Source organism: Falco cherrug, chromosome 12, assembly GCF_023634085.1.
Source record: "Falco cherrug isolate bFalChe1 chromosome 12, bFalChe1.pri, whole genome shotgun sequence".
Classification (NCBI taxonomy): Eukaryota; Metazoa; Chordata; class Aves; order Falconiformes; family Falconidae; genus Falco; species Falco cherrug.
Genome location: NC_073708.1, coordinates 1,023,500 through 1,039,536, shown reverse-complemented (window position 1 = coordinate 1,039,536; position 16,037 = coordinate 1,023,500). Strand labels below are relative to the sequence as shown.

General features: G+C 42.5%; 1 long non-coding RNA gene across 2 annotated transcripts in view; it reads left to right on the top strand.

Annotated features, from left to right (window-relative positions):
- Window positions 1–2,946: 2,946 nt before the first annotated feature.
- Window positions 2,947–16,037, top strand: part of LOC114016087 (uncharacterized) — a 38,798-nt gene continuing 25,707 nt past the window's right edge. For both annotated transcript variants that reach the window (XR_008734824.1, XR_008734825.1), the window contains exons 1-3: window positions 2,947–3,102; window positions 5,386–5,518; window positions 7,127–7,278. This is a non-coding gene — a long non-coding RNA (uncharacterized LOC114016087). The remainder of the gene's footprint in view (window positions 3,103–5,385; window positions 5,519–7,126; window positions 7,279–16,037) is intronic.

Sequence of the window (16,037 nt, the reverse complement as noted above, 5' to 3'; positions counted from 1 at the left end):
GAGAACTTAAAGGAAAACTTTTGCAGACTTCAGCTATAAATCAAAATAGGTAACTAAGCTTTTGAGGGAAGGTCTGGCGAGCAAAAAGCTGTTCACGGAGAAACATCTGTGGTCATTTTAAACTGAGTGAGCTGGAGAGAGGTGTGGGTTTGGTGTAAAAGCCATGTTGCCTGTCACCAGAGATAGTGGTCTAAATTGCAATACACATCTGATTAATTTGGTCTTGTTTTCTTCATGTGAAATGTTAATGAAAATTCACACATACCATGTTTACCATTTGTCAAATAAAATTCTCCCTGAATTACTTAGCTCCACTTACAAGGGCTGAACGGCGGTGCTTTCCGTGAAAATACTGCTTCAGGCTGAAGATCAGTCATTGCCACTCTCTGGTAATACAAAAGCTGTCTGAACAGCTACCAGCTGCAGGTACACGGAAAACTGGCAATATCAGCAGTTACGAAAACCATAGACTGATGCTAAAGGCATGTCGCTCTGTGAGGAGGGCGGTGGGGTGGTGGGGATGGCAGAAGGGGGTGCCAGCCTCACTGTTCCCCAGGGGAGGCAGAAAGCCCTGCAGAGGCAGCAGGGACCCGCTCTGGGTGTCTTAAAAGTGTATTTGGGTCGCTACCTTAAACATACCCTTTCTGGCTAAAAAAAATTCCTAATGATATCCTACTAATACACTTTGGCACAAATAATGTTAATTTTCATAAGCCATGCTGAAGAGAATAGTTTTCTCCTTTTAAGCAGCTAGTTTTAAAAAGGTTTTATCAAGCTTGAAGCTGGGAGAAAACTGCATACAAAACACTGTTTGGCGAGGAGAAGAGTATCTAGGGAACAATCCCATATTGATAACAAGTGTGAATGAATTACGTGTGTTTTTTTTAATATTGCTGCTGGCCACTTTCTTCTTGCTATTGAATTGTGTAACGCCAACCCCCTTTTTTCTGTTTGAGCAGAGCAGCAGTGAGGGGCTGCTGTATTCCAGACTGCGTACCGAGCAGGTGGTGGCTCTTGTTTCGTACCTTACTCTTCTTTTACAAGCAGGCACAGGAGACCAGTTTGGTGAAGACGTTGCAAACGGCCTATAGATGCTTTGGCACCAATTAAGGATTATTGCTAGTACTGGTGGGGGTTAGAGGCCTCAGGTTTTAATTAAGACCCCACAGTCCTTGATGTCATGCAAACATAAGCTATCGTCTTGCTTTTGCGTGGGCACAGCCCTGTATCCATGGAGAGCATCAGTGGTATGGAGGAACCTCCTTGCGAGCTCGGAGGTTTGGCAATGGGACGCTGGCAACAGGCCTATGTTAATTGTTTGCAACCTTTCCTACTCTGATGTTTTTAATCTAAATAAATAATAAGGAGAAACAGGAGAATGGATTCATTGTACCTGAAGCTCTTTGGAAAACAGGGCACAGAGACACTGCCTATCAATGGTGTTTGTTTTCTGGTTTTGTTATTGTCACTCTCATTTTACAGGCAGGATGAAATGGAAAAAACTAAGTAAAAATTCAAGATTAAAGTTATAATATCTCTGACAGAGCTGAGAGCTGACCACAAGATTCCTGAGCTTTGTAACAACCTGAGGGGTGGTCCAGAGAGGCAGGGTGGTGGTGACTGCATGCCCCCAGGAAGAGGCATACAGGGCTATACAGCGAGCAGTGGTCATCATCCCCACGTCTTCTGCATCAAAAGTAACAAGGGAAAATCTACAGCCAGCCTGAAACGTTACTCCCCAGAAGTAAGTATTTCTTATTCGCTATAATGAAGCAGTAAGTTGCTAGAATTGGATTTTGAGCTTATTTAGCCAGACTTTTAAATGTTGCTCTTCACTCTTGCACAAGCATTTAGACTGTTCCCAGAACCAATCTGGGAGAGACAGTATCAAGGTTTAAATTTTCCATCTGACTCAGACCAGGGGTTTGAGCAAAGTTGTCTGGGAGGGTACTAGGCTGCTACAGACTGAGGTGCTCAGTTTAGTTTTCCCTGGTCAAGCTCTTTCCCTGCCTGTGGAAAATTAACTTTTCCCTGGCACAAGTGATGAAGCTGAGATTGTGCCTCTTGGGTGAAAATCCTAAATCTCTTGTTAGCGTATTCCCAGCCAAAAAAAGGTTTTACAGGTCTGCGTAAGCTGGAACAGCACCCAGCGGAAAAGATGCTCAGGTGCAGGGTACCCTGCCATGGTGGTTTGGGCACACTGTTGAAAGGGCAGGCGTGGGTTTGGGGTCCCTCCCATCCCTTGGGAGAACAGTGTAATTACCAAGTTAGTGGTGTGTAAGTGGCCTGTGTAACCTTCTTCGATTTATGGCAAGCAATTATTTTCCTGTCTTATTACAACCACTTGGAAGTGAACTATGCTATTGCAGCAGGAAGGCAGGCAGGAGTTATGCTCCTGTGCAGAGAGAAAGATTTAAAAAAAAGTTGGACTGCAAGCAATCCTACTCTTGTTTTCCAGTCCAGGTTTCAGGTTCCAGGTTCCAGGACTGGAAAAAAAGTGAGCGTGCAGCAGGACGTGAAGTTGCACGGCCCATGGTTTCTGGAAGAGCTGCAACTGATTTTGCAGGTTTCCCCTCAGTGTGTTGGCAGAGGCAGCTAGACCTCTGCAGGGGCTTGCTCCAGGTCCACCCCTGAGCCTCGGCAGGTGTTGTGGGGAAGCCTGGAATATCTGAGCCTCGGAGGTGACTTAATTCCTTGATTCTGCACTGTCACTTGATCTCCATTGTTCTGCCCTTTTCCTGCGAGTATGGCTTCTGACAGTATGTTCGCTGTCTTCTCCGTCAGGCTCACTTGCGCCTTGCTCTAGGGACAAGTGACACAAAGCCCTCCTTGCTCAACAAGTGAGGCCCCTTGTGCTGCCATTACAGAGCTCTGGCTGAGTGCAAAACCCAAGCTGGTATTGCTCATACTTAATCAATTATGTCACTGCCGATGGTATTGGTAATTCCTGACTTGTGTCTGCTAGGCAGGCTGGGAAAATAATAAGGAATGGCCAGGAAGAAAAATCACTTTGCAACAACCAGACGCACAGAGCCTGAGATGGCAGAAATTTACAGCACCTTCTCCTTGGGCCTGGGACACGATGACTCCATGCAGTGCAAGGTAAGCTCATCTTTTCGCTGCTGTGCTGCTTTCCTCTAAATTTCAAATGTCAGAGTTTTCATTTCTGTGCCATGGCTGAAACTGTTGATTGAACTCTCTCTTCTGTTGGCAAAATTTCTGTGCTTTGCGTGGTAGATCTATTGCTTCTCAGAGCAATACGTCTGTTGCTGCAGATTTTAATTACCGCTCATTGAGAAGAAGATAAATGGAGCTTGGAGTCCATAGCTTTAAAGCTATCTATAGACAACCTAACTGTGCCTGTTATTCTGCTTAGGTGATGTCATCAGTATACTATTTATTTAACCTATAAATGTCACTGATGGGATTTGTGCTGCTGGAGAAGATTTGGGGAGAAATTCTAACACGCAGCAAAAGAAAGAAACCTTTAAAGGAACAGATGGACAGGCAGGATTTTCACACTCGCTGTTCATATGTAAGAGCATGGAGAGCCCATATTTAAGGCAGCAGATTTTTGCTGGGGGTGAGCACATCTTGCACATCATTTGGCGTGTACACAGGAACGTGCCTTCCCTCCGCACTTCGCACCCGCCCGTGAAGCCCTGTGGGAGCCTGGTGGGCATGAGGCGAGGCCAGGTGGGCACCAGCTCCATGAGCATCAAAACATGTACCTGCCCGCACAGGTCGGGGTGGTCATGGCTGCACGGGGCTTGCCTCCTGGCTCATGCCCTGCTCTGTCCAGGGTGTAGGGCACTGGTGAGGGGAGGGTGAGGCTGCTCCTATCACCCTTTGAATTCCAAGTAGGAATTTTGCTATTTGGGTGGAAGGAAACAAAAGTCATGTAAACTCTTCTCCTCCTGTCTGCTCTCAGCCTAAAAGTTGCCAGCAGCCTGTGGCTAGCTGGATGGACTGGCGGACCTCCTCCGTGCATGTGTCCACATGCTGCAGTGCCAGAGCCAAAGGGCTTTGGCCCGTGGAGCAGAGGACCCAGCTGAGGCCTCTGAGCACCATCCTCACCGCTGGGCCTGTGCTGCAACCCTGCCCACCAGTCCTCTGAGCTCCCTGCAGTCACTCCTGGTCCCCAGCCCAGGGGAGACCTTCTTCTCCAGAGATGCCATTGTTCAGAGCAAGGGGACGACAGAGAAAGAGCGGTTTTGGGTTGGTTTTTTTTTTGTTTTTTTTTTTTTAATCTCACAAAGGGTCATGAGACAATGTAGGTCAGTGACAGGGCAAGGCTGGGGACATTTTAGGTATAGCTGGTGTTTGCATCGGCAGGGGTGTAACACAGCATGCTCCACAGCCGGTTTTATTTTGGGAGGGTTAGAACGAGGGGAAAGTTACACCCTCTGAATTTAATTCCTGATTTATGTGTGTCAAGTTGGGTGTATGCTTTTTTCCCCTCTTTTTTTTTTTTCTTCTTTCTTTTCTGTGGGTTTTTTTGATAAATTTTTACTTCTTTCTGGTCTCCATCCTGTTTGATGAGTTCATGGTGCCATCTGCTGATTAGAGATTGAATTAGCACAGAGTCCTGGTCGGGGTTATCATTCTGCACTCTTATTTCAAAATAATATTTAATTATGTGGTTAAACAACAGCTTTAAACATGGAAAGCACCAAATACCTGGGATTTTTTTTTTTTTTTTCAGTAGAAGAGCTCAGTACCTCTAAATCACCCTGACTACTTTGGAATATTTGCCTGTCCATGCAGGAGGCTGAATAAAAGCGGTGCTTTTGAAATCTTGCCCCCAGTGTACAGCAGAGCCCCAAGGATTTCTCTTTCTCCCTGTGCTCAGAGCATTTGTATGCCTCTGCCACTGCTCTGCCCCTCAAAATAAGAAATAACTTTCAAAAACATGTTAAGCTTTTTGGAAAACTGGGAGATTATGGGGTTTTCTCCTTTAAAAAAAACCAGCAGTAACCAAAAAAAACCTAGATCAAAATGTTATGTTTTGAGTTTGTTTGTGAAGCAGATTCTTTCCCCTTTTAGCTGGAATCAGCAATGTTATGCAATCTCATTGCATGGCCAAATCTGCAATTTAAAAAAAAAACAAAAACAAACCACCAGTGAGAGGGGGAAAAAATGGATCTCAGCTGTCTTTACAGACAATATTTCTGAATTTCAGATTTTAAAAAGCTCAAAACGTTTTGATTAGAAAATAAATAGATATTTTGGTAAATAACTTGCTGGTTCTATTGATGGTATGTGAGCAGGGGTGAGCTTTGCTCCTGCAGATCGCTCCTCCAGCTTTAACTACTGTCTCATGCTATTATTGTCTCTTCCATGCTGACTACTGCTTCTCTCTCGAACTGTCTATTTCTCCTGAAGCATCCTGCCCTTCAGGAGTCTGTTTCACATCCCCAGGCAGATGCACGGCATCATCAGCCTAAGAACCTGGCAGTCAACATGGAAAACAGGGTATGGGGCTAGAGTCAGAGACCCAGGACATCTTCATCCCCAGGTAACTCTTGACTTCTGAAGGACTCTATGAATGAGCAGGAGAAAATGTGTGGGGAAAAATACAAGCAGGTAGAAATATCTTTTAAAAGTATAAATGCTTCTCCAAATGTAAAATACCCAAGATGCTTAATTGAGATACTTTGGCTTTGCTACTGAAACATCTAGTTCCCTTTCCTTTAGAATAAAATGCAAAATGTATCCTAACCAGCAAACAATTTCCACATACACCTTTAAAGCACAGCTCCTTTTCTGTAAGCACAATTGCCATAATAGCTTGCTGATGTTCCTAAAGTTAATAGATTATTTTATCTATTTAAACTAGATAAGAGATAATAGTGTTCCATGTAGCAGTGCTTTAGGGAATACTGCGAATAGGGAGGTAATTGGGGAAGTCTGTAAGGGCGGGTGGGGGGGGTGGCGTCACTGAAAAGGAGTCAAGGTAAGATTAGAAAAGCTGAGCTGCAGATCTTGGGAATACTTGATAAAGGTCAGAACTAGAGGCCACTGGATCACTTTCTCTTGAAATACTGAGTCAAAGAAAGAAAGGAGAGGGCAGAACTAGAGCAGTACCCATTATTTCCGACATCTAATTATTGTATAGATATTGTTATTTGAATAAGATTAGCCAGCAGTAATGGCAAAGCAGTAGACCCTTCCCTTCCTTGTATATCTGACAGATTAGCCTGCCCACCAGCAGCGCAGTGCTTAGAGATGGGCACGACAGATGATGGACTGGTTAAGAAATAACTGGTGGTTTCCTCCTGTCCTTGTACAATCAGGTTCAGCTTTGCACAAGCTGTTAATGGCAGGTGGTGGGGAGCCAGCTACAAGTTAAGAACAGGCTCAAATTATGCTATAAATGGCCAGCCGGTATTTATATGAAGAAAGTTTGGAATTTGGAGGGTCATTATTTTTAATCCAGGTCAGACCTGTTAAATTAAAATCTTTCAGTAAAAACAATGCAAATGGGATTTTTTTGGTTTATAATGTGCCTTTTTAATCCCACCCTAGGGATAAACACAAGGAATATCCTTGCTTTCTACCAAATGTAAGAGGGACAGGTTAGAATTACCTGCTGCTTCTCAGTTTAAACAGGGCTAATGACCTGGTTCAGCCTGCCCCGCTTTGAAGTCCAAGCTGATTTTAGCAAACATTTTGTTCAAGCCATAAGCAGTTTGGTACAGCTCTACCGATGTAAGCAGGCTGTAAACTACTGTTGCAGGATACTTCAGGAAAGTCAGATTCACATGTGCAATAGCAGGCAGCGTATCCATTGGCACCCAAACCAGGTTGAGATGGGGATCGCTGTTTCCCAGTTTGTATAGGGCTTGGCACATCTGAACCACACACTCTGTTGTTTAGTAGTAATAATTTCCATTTGGTAGGTCCTGGGCACCACAGCCACGGAGCAGGACTTCCATGAGGGTGGGACTCAGGGCTGAGGCTGGGGGGAGGATAGGTCCTGTCTCCAGGAGTTTGTAGCAGAGCATGACAGCAGATGAGTAGGGGTATGAGAAAACAAAGAAATTATTGAGGTGTTATTGGGTAATATGGTAGCTAGTAGTTTTGTAACACAATTTGTTTTATGGTTGTCATGCTCTTTTGGTAGGATTTGTGGCAAAATCTTCTTATGAAGAGTGTGGAGGAGGAAAATGAAGCCATGCAGTGTGTGTCTTTGAGGATTCCTGTTAGAGAAGGAGAAAGTGTGAAGATGCCGATTTGAAAAAGTAACGTGAGAATAATGGAAGCCGGATCCATAAAGTAAGTAGAAATTAAAGAGGTTATGGGGGGAATGAAGATACACATTAGAAGTAAAGAAAAGCAGGTTACGTTTGGTGTGAGAGAAACCACTGGCCTGATGAAAGTAAGAGACCCGTAAATTTTTAGGGCCTTATGTTTTTGGTTTTTTCATTCTTCACAATGACAGTAGTGGCTACAAGAAAGAGACTTAACCAACAAACTAGTTACTCTAGTATCTGCTAGATAGTGTGATAGTTCTGCTAAATTTGAGCAAGGATCCTGTGAAAGGGAGACAAATTCAGCATCTACAATTATGGAGAGGTGACTTCAAGTCCTTCAGTCATGTCAGCAGTGTGATCTCTGGAAAACAGCCCTGCCTCATCTGTATTGGAACAAATCCACTGAAAACACAGGGCACCCCGATGGTTAGTGAAAGCCGCTGCAGTGCAGAGCTGCACTAGCAATTTCCTTAGGGCATTAGCCTTCGGTTTTAAGTCAAGAAGTGGACCTCTGACAGACCCATGCTGTTGGAGCGTGCCTCCTTTTGTTTACAGGTCTCTGTTAAGATCACTCTTTCAATTCCCAGCTCATTCGTAGACATGCTGAAGTCTGAAATCCAGTAGTAACCTATAAGGTCAACAAATGCTTGTGCACGTACTACTGATGTTTTTCCTATGCAAACATTTGTAACTGCTGTGGTGCCAGTTTATTGGTTGACTTCTGAACTTGGTTGCTGTTAGTGCTCTGCAAGACTCCAGCCTCACAAGAGCAGCTGAGCGGAAGTAAGGCAGTGAAACACAAACTCAGACACGCTTGTTATGTTATATGCACCTTCAAACTGATCTTCACCTCTCATGGACCTGAAGTTTACAAGGCAAAAGAATAGTTAAAAGAGTTGGAACAAGTCACAGGGGGGTAAGAAAACAGGCTCATTAAACTTTATGCCTGCATCTCAACTATAAACAGCATAGTGCAGTTTTTGTTAATGCTTTGAATTTTAATTACAAGCTGCCTTAACTAGTACCGATCTAATCTTATCTTTTTCCACCTGGTTTTAGAGAATAAATCTCAAGTTTAATTTACAAGCTGTGCAAGATTTTGAGGAATGCTTCAGTTGATGTTTATATGTAGGGTACAAGTTTGCTCACCATTTCAAGGAGAGGAAAGCTATTTTCATTCTGAAGCACATCAGGGATTTGATTTTACTATCCACAAAGCCATTAGCAACATATTAGTATATATGACTGCATTCAGTGTTTGCTGACAAGTCCACATGCCTCTGCGTAGAACATATCTTCTTCTGAATATGACATCTTTCTTAACCACCAAAGAGTGTAAATATTGGTCTTAGTGCTTGAGCGAGTCACATCTCAAACAAGTGAATCACGTATTTGAAGCACCATGCTATACTGTGGAATTACAGAATTTCTGTACAGAAAAAGCTGTGACAAATTTTTGTGTTGCATTGAACATGGCCATATCTATTTGTTCTGTTCAAGCAGACTGTATTCCAGAGGGTATTGCAATGCGCTTCAGAGTAAGTTCTTTTTCTTAAAGTTATTCTCATTGAAAATATTACAGCATCACGATTTAAAGCTTGAGCCAACTGAAGAACTTTTCATGCAAAGTTTTCTCAGAAAACACCAATTTTACTGAGATACACTCCTGCTTTGAAATTCTCTTTAATGTTTTAGTGTACGCTGCAGCCTGTTTCATTGACAGTGAGTTATTTGGGGAGTTAAAAGTACCTGCATGCAGACCTAGCACAAGCTGGGACCATGCACGTCCTCTTTATTCTTGTGCCTTGTTAGTCTAGAAAATCCCTCCATCCCGAGGTGTTTTTCTTATGGATCTGGTTTCAGATAGGAGCGGTGGTATCAGCAGAGCAGCAGAAGTGCTGGGACGTTACAGAACAACACAGTGCAGTAAGTGCCAGAGATACTCACCAATGTAGAGTTCAGAGGGTTTCCAAAAACTGAGTTTATTGCTGCTGCATTGGTATAATCTGATTTACAGTGATTCCCAGCAGCTGCCAATCAAGTCTAAGATGTTTCTTTCACAGAAATTCTACATAACCAAAAGTTCGGAAGGAATATTTCAAGGAAAGCTGTAATTGCTTTGGAAATGATTGTCCTAGGTCAGGTCTAAAAACCTTTATGGTGAATCTTGTGTATTTTTAGCAGTAATTAAATGGAGATTGGTGAATTATTCAGGCTTGAATTTGACATAAACAGGTAGCAAAGTAGTTTTTGTTTATTTTTTACAGGGTAGATAAATAATTATGGTCAAAACCAGGAACTGAATGAATAATGAAAATTAACTGTTTTAATATAAAAGATGCACACAGGGCATTTTGGTGCTCATATACATCTGTACCTGTAAGTAAAAATTGTGTAAGTTAGTAGGAGTTTGAGTACTTACGGAAATGCGTGAAGATTCTGCAGACTTTTTATCTTGGAGTAAACGGTTGTCTCAGTGTCACTTTTGTGGGTGACTCCAAAGGGTATTTAAGAAATTATACGGAAGAAAAATGGTTTTAAAAAAAGAGAAAAGTGCTGAATGTTAATTTACTTACTCCAGAGCTGAATGGAAAAGCCATTAGGGAAAATATGCTGAACAGGTTTGGCAGGCAGCCTGTGCCACAAGAAACATTTCCCATAGCACATGCAGACAGAGCAGTTAAGTGTTAGTAGGAAACAATGCTGGGGTTTTTTCCTTGAAACTGATATTAGTAGATACGTTTTTAAGAAGTGTTAATCTGATATAAGACACAATTATTTCATTTATTAAACATTCTTCAACAGCTGGGAAACCATGAGTAAGAGGTAAAATACATCCTCCGGATGCATAAGGAGCCAGTTTTATAAAGCAGGTTACAAAGTAGCTCCCGAGGTTATTGGAGAGTCACCGTGTATGGTCCTGGGATGGTAGAACAGCCATGCCGGTGCGAGGCGGAGGGCAGCCCTGGGTGCCGAGAGGAGATGTGGATCAGAATTCACAGCAGGAGTGATTTCCAGCAGCTGCAGGGCTCTGGCAGCCTGTCCTTGCTGGTAGGTCTCACTTCTGCTCTCTGAGCTGCCATCACACTTCACCTTTACTTAATTTTAAGCACAGTATGAATTACCCCACTGCCAGCAATGGGATTGCTCATGTATTTGCACTATTTCCCACAAGTAAGTCTGAATGGGGAGAGGATTGCCACAAAATGCTAGATTTATTTTCCGAAGTGACACATGCATGGTTAAATTACATTTCTGTTAGATATCTGTCTTTACCTGTCCCTCTATTTTCTACAATAAATCAGTGCCACAGGATTGTAAAATAAATATTTACATGAAATATATGGAGGAGGTTATACAAATTAGGTTATATTGACGTTGCTGATCTGTTTTATATTTATATTTATTCTCTTTGGTTTGTTTCAAATGAACTGAATTATAAATATTGTGTTTCTTAAAGCAAGATGTATTTAATAGCAAGTATTGAGGTTATTTTTCTGGCATGATATTTCACAGAAAGCTTGTTTTTAACCAAACTAGCACTTTTTGGAGCAAAGCTCTATTCAAAATTTCTGTATTTCAAAGGTGGTACATAAATTTGGTAGCATATTGGAGTCTGATGTACCTGTAAATAAATCAGGTATCTGGGGCAAGAGGGACTTTCAGGAATCGCCCTGGGTCAGGTAATTCAGTTGTGACATATCTTTCATAAAAGCCATGAGGAATCTGAAGAAGTTAATAAGCTTGCAAGTCATCAGATTTTCCGCATGCAGTCATGTCCTCTAAGTGCAATAGAGTGTATTAATAGTACTCCGATGTAACATTTTCCAAGTGTTTTGTAGTAATACTGGTTGGGTCATGTACTTCTAACAAACGTTAACATTCCTTGGGGAAGACTTAGGGTCTGAAGTGCCTTATACTACCATAACATGCGGAATAATCAAATCTGTGAAGGACAGGCCACTGTGAACCTGGCAGGAATATATGACACTTGTGTATTGTGTAACAGGCATTTGCTGTATTTCTGTGATGAACTGGAGGAAATTATTATGAAGGTATATGCATTGTATACATGAAGCAGAACATAAACTTTCAAGTTTCCTACTTAATCAACACATGACTGTGGTGGGTTCCTGGAATGGAAAAGAACTGGAATGCTGCTGTCACCCCCAAAATCTTTGCCCAGTATGCTTTCCTGCCCTTACGTTTGTTTTTAGTAGCACCTGGCTCCCTGTTCAGTTGCTGGACAGTTGGGTAATGCTCTTTGCCCCAGGGTATGGAGAAGGTGATGATGAGATGCCACACAGGTAGCGTTCCCATGGGTGAGTCTTTTGGTGAGGACATACGAGAGTAGGAACCTCACAGGTCTTTGGGGCTGGAGAAGAATTGTGTCTCGATAACATCTGATTAGCCTGCACACTGTTACTTGAGAGAAAAAAAAATCCATAGTTGAAAGGTGCAGCACTCTCTTGTACAGCTTTAGTTAAGAGAAATTCCAGCTGAAGGTAATGTCTTCCCATTAAGGGGAACATAGAGGCAAGGTTCATTCTGCCTTTTTAAAAAGCTGTTACTATTTTGCAGTAGCTCTGTCTCTAATTGATGACAGTGTAACCTGCCTGTCAGTATAGCGAATAGCCAGTGCTACTGCAGACGTTGGAAGGTATTGCTTAGTAGCCTAAAAATAAGTTTATATTTCATCCCCAGACGCAGTCTGAAGTTGCACCCTGCCTAGATATGTACCCAAAGTTCGACCCAGCCCCTTGCTGCAGGGATGCTCAATAAATCCTTACACAATGATGTCTTTCCTGCTTTGTCTGCAGTTAAGGGTGCTCCTGGGCCGGGCTGCGTGTGCAAGTATGTATCTGCAGGTTCCCACCTCCTGGGACTGTATGTCATGGCAGCCGTTGTCACCTGTCCTGTTATAGTTCCTGAGCTCTGCAACAGTGGGACATCTCATCCCATCTTATAGGGACACATTGCTCACAGTCCTTCACCTACAAAACCTTTTAACTCTGGGACTGAAATATTTCGTTCTGTAAAGAGCTCCACTTATACACTTACATCTTACATACAATCATTTACAAGAACAACTTATGTTTTACAGATTAGATGAACTTCCAAGTGTATTTTAATATGGAAAAATTAATTGATGTAACTATACACAAGGAATGAAATCTGATTTCAGTTAATACCATAATCCATGTAATAGATTAACATCTGGTTCTGACTTCCTAAATCTTGGCTTCCAGTCTCTTCAGAAATGAGTGGGAAAGTCAGTAGAAAGCCTCTACATAGAGCATAGTATTAATTCTTCTTGTCTGTTTCATTTTACTTTATTTAGATGTGGAAAATATTCTGTCTTACTGGCATGAGTTCAGAGATCTTACCTCATCACCTATGAATGGGAATCACATCACTACATCCTCATATATTATAATTCAAAGGAGAACACTGAGGGAAAACAGCCAGGGAGATTCAGCCCAGTCCATGTCATGAGTTGTATAAAACCGTTCTTGTACTTTCCACTGGTATGACCTTTTCCACTGCTTGCTGTTTGAAGCACTTTAATCAATAGATTTAGAAATTACTGTGTAATACAACTCTTTTTTTTTTTTTTTTTTCCCAGACAGCAAAAGCCTTGTTAACCCCCTCTTGTAAATCCGTGTAGGAATTGGCCAATCTAGGAAACTCTGTTTGTTGTTTCTGTCATAATATCTCACACTGTGGGTATTTTGCAGTTGATTTTGATATGATCAGATATAGACTTTGAATCAGTTCTATTCATTTTGTTGATTACTGCTTTCTTCATAATTAGAAGAAACTGACATACGGAAAAGTGCTAGTCACTGCTGCTATGTAGTTATCACTGGGTGGGGACGATAGTAATTACTTCTTACAGTTTGGCTTCCAATGATGTGAAGAAAATCCCTCTGTCTGAAGTGGTGTCATGGTCAGGTAACCACTGTTTCCAAGAGAGGAGCATGGCTGGAGAGATGAAAACTTTCATGGGAGCTCTCCAGGTGTTTCCTAAGACCCTGATTTCAGAGAGTCTCATAAAAAGAAAAAAAAAGAATGTACACAGGCATGAATGCTGTCTATATGCAGCTCTCCATTTCTTAAATTTGTGTTGTGATATGTGAAATGTTGCCATTTTTTTGGCAACTGCATTGGTACATATTAGGTAGTAGGATGTAGGGCATGGCAAGGGCTGGGGGCTCCCTGGGGTCTGGGGATACTCCCCAGGAGATGGCAGGGCATTGGTAATCATCTGTGGTGGTTAACTGCTGCTAATACGGAGTAACTATTTTTACTTTTTCTTCAAATGCATTTAAAATCATTTTGAATTTGAAATTAAATCTCCTTGCTTCTATTATTTCTTTTTCTTTTGCATGGAACGATTATTTGCTGTTATCCTGAATATGTGAATGTCACATATGAGATACTTTGTGCACTTGTGAATTCAGCAGGCATTTTCTTGGCACCTCAGTATTCCATTGATGCAGCTGGTAGTTTACACTCTTCATTTAAAAAACACAGTATCTTGTCAAATTACATGAAATCTGACTTGACCTTTACCTCTGTACAGCTAAAAGTGGTAGTATAGCTACCCTTTCCCCGCCCAGAAGTAGGAACGAATGTAGAAGAGAGCAACTGCACAGAGTGCTCAAAGCTCTCAGATTTATATTTCTGAAGATGAAAGAGCTAATCGTAACAATTTATTTCCTTTTTCATGAGTGGTAGCTTTTTGTTCTGCCCACAGCTCAAGAAAATAGTCACATTCAGAAAGCTGGAGTAGTTAAGGCCCAGTTTATATCTCAGGTCTGCAGGTGACAGCGAGGGTACGGGCAGGTCATTGCCACACGCGCAGTGCAGTGTCACTGTGTGGGAGGTGGCACAGCTGCAGTGTCCCATCCAGACAGTGCTCGTCCAAGCTGCTGGTGGCTTCTGCTGGTCCCCCACCATGCACTCAGGTTTTTATCAAGGAGGGTGTATTCATGGGATGATGTATTTTAAAAGAAGATTTAAATAAGAGATGTGTTTGTGGCTGTTAGGAACAGAAGGGTAGAGAGTAGCCTTGAGAGGAGGGCAGAGGCTTTGCAAGAGAAGAGGTTGATGACAGAAGACAGATTTTGGCAAGAATGAAGGAAAGGGGGAATGCCATAAGAAGAAGCAGGGCAATGCAGGAAGGCCAAGCTTTAGTTTACGTAATGTGGGTTGCTGGCTTCCTGAGCAGTTGCTCAGCTTTTCCAGTTTGCTACCCACCAGGCTGTGGCAGTTCTGCTCTTGCTGTACAGGGGTGTGTGTGGTTACCCCATACAGCTGGCCGTGGAAACCTCACTGGGTTAGTTCTGCAACTGAACCTGCGACACTTCAGTGCATTTAGAAGTGATAACTGGTGGAAAGGGTGCTGTGGTGGCTCAGAAGGGCAAGGGGAGCAGTCATGAACACTGCAGCGAGTCCTTGTGAGAGATTAGTGTCCAGCTTGGTGACTGTTTAAGTTCACAGAAAAGATGTGCTTCACAGTTGAGCACCACGGTGGGACCACAGCCGTGACCCAAACTGAAGGTGCGTGCGCCCAGGCAGCGAGGCGATCCTGACGGCCCTGGGCCACGTGGGAGGGTGCCTGCGCTGGCTGGGGTGCATAGCCTGGGACGGGAGTTCCTTCATCCCCTCGGTAAATCAAAGCCTATCACAACTTGATTCGAAGTGCTCCCAAATAAATGAGCCTTTCAGCTGATGTCAGTAGGATTTCTAGTCTCTTTCCAGTTCCTCAGCATCCTTGTGTCCCCAGAGAATATAAGCAGGCACAGGAGACTGTGACAATCGGGGTCTGGAGATTATGTAGCATCCAGGCACAGCCTTGAGGAGTCATGTTTGCTGACATTAAGGTGACTACAGCTTTACGGTCATTTTACACATGACAGCATATCAGCTGTATAAACATTGCTGGAACAGGAGATTGCCTATGACTAGCTGCTGTGAAATTGAAATCATTTGTCTGTGTCTACACGGACCGAAAATCATGACTATTGTTTGCTAGTCATTGCAATTTTTCAAGCTTCTTTTCTAATTCAGTGTAATTTTGTAGTGGAGACAAAGCATTAAAGTGGTGGAGACAAAGCATTAAAGTGGGTTCATGATGCAGGTGTGTGCCGGGCCCCCCATTTCATCAGTGCCTCCCATCAGATTTAATGAGCCTCGCCCTGAAAGCACCAGATCATATTCTATTTTCCAGACTTCAGTAGAATTTATTCTAAGGGAAATCTGTGCCGTTTCAGAGGGAAGTATTACTCAAGGTCACTCAGGGTAAACAAAGTGAGCTCTAACTGACATGATTTCTGTGAACAACCTGTGGGTTAAGGTACCATTTGGCTTAACTGGTGTAGAGTTTGAGCCCATGGATTCCTGTGCTTTCAGTGTAACTGTGTAGATAACGATGGACATGTTAGTCCATGCCTTGAACCAAAGCAGTTTTGTAGATAATGGTTACTCCTGTTCTTGCTTTTCAGACGTAACAAAGCTATACAAAGTTTGTGGTGTGGTTAAACAACAGGACAATACTTTGAGTTGGCTTTTGAATGTAATTCTGTACACGTCAGCTATATTTTGCTTTAAATTAGCATAAAAGAATCAAAAATATGTTGACCTATTGTTTTTGACCAAAAGCTACGGAGTTCCTATATGTTCCATGACCTGACCGCTCCATGTGTCACAAGAAAAACAGAAATAATTTAAGTTTTTGTGATACTCTTGTTTCACGTGCCTTGAAGTACAATGAAG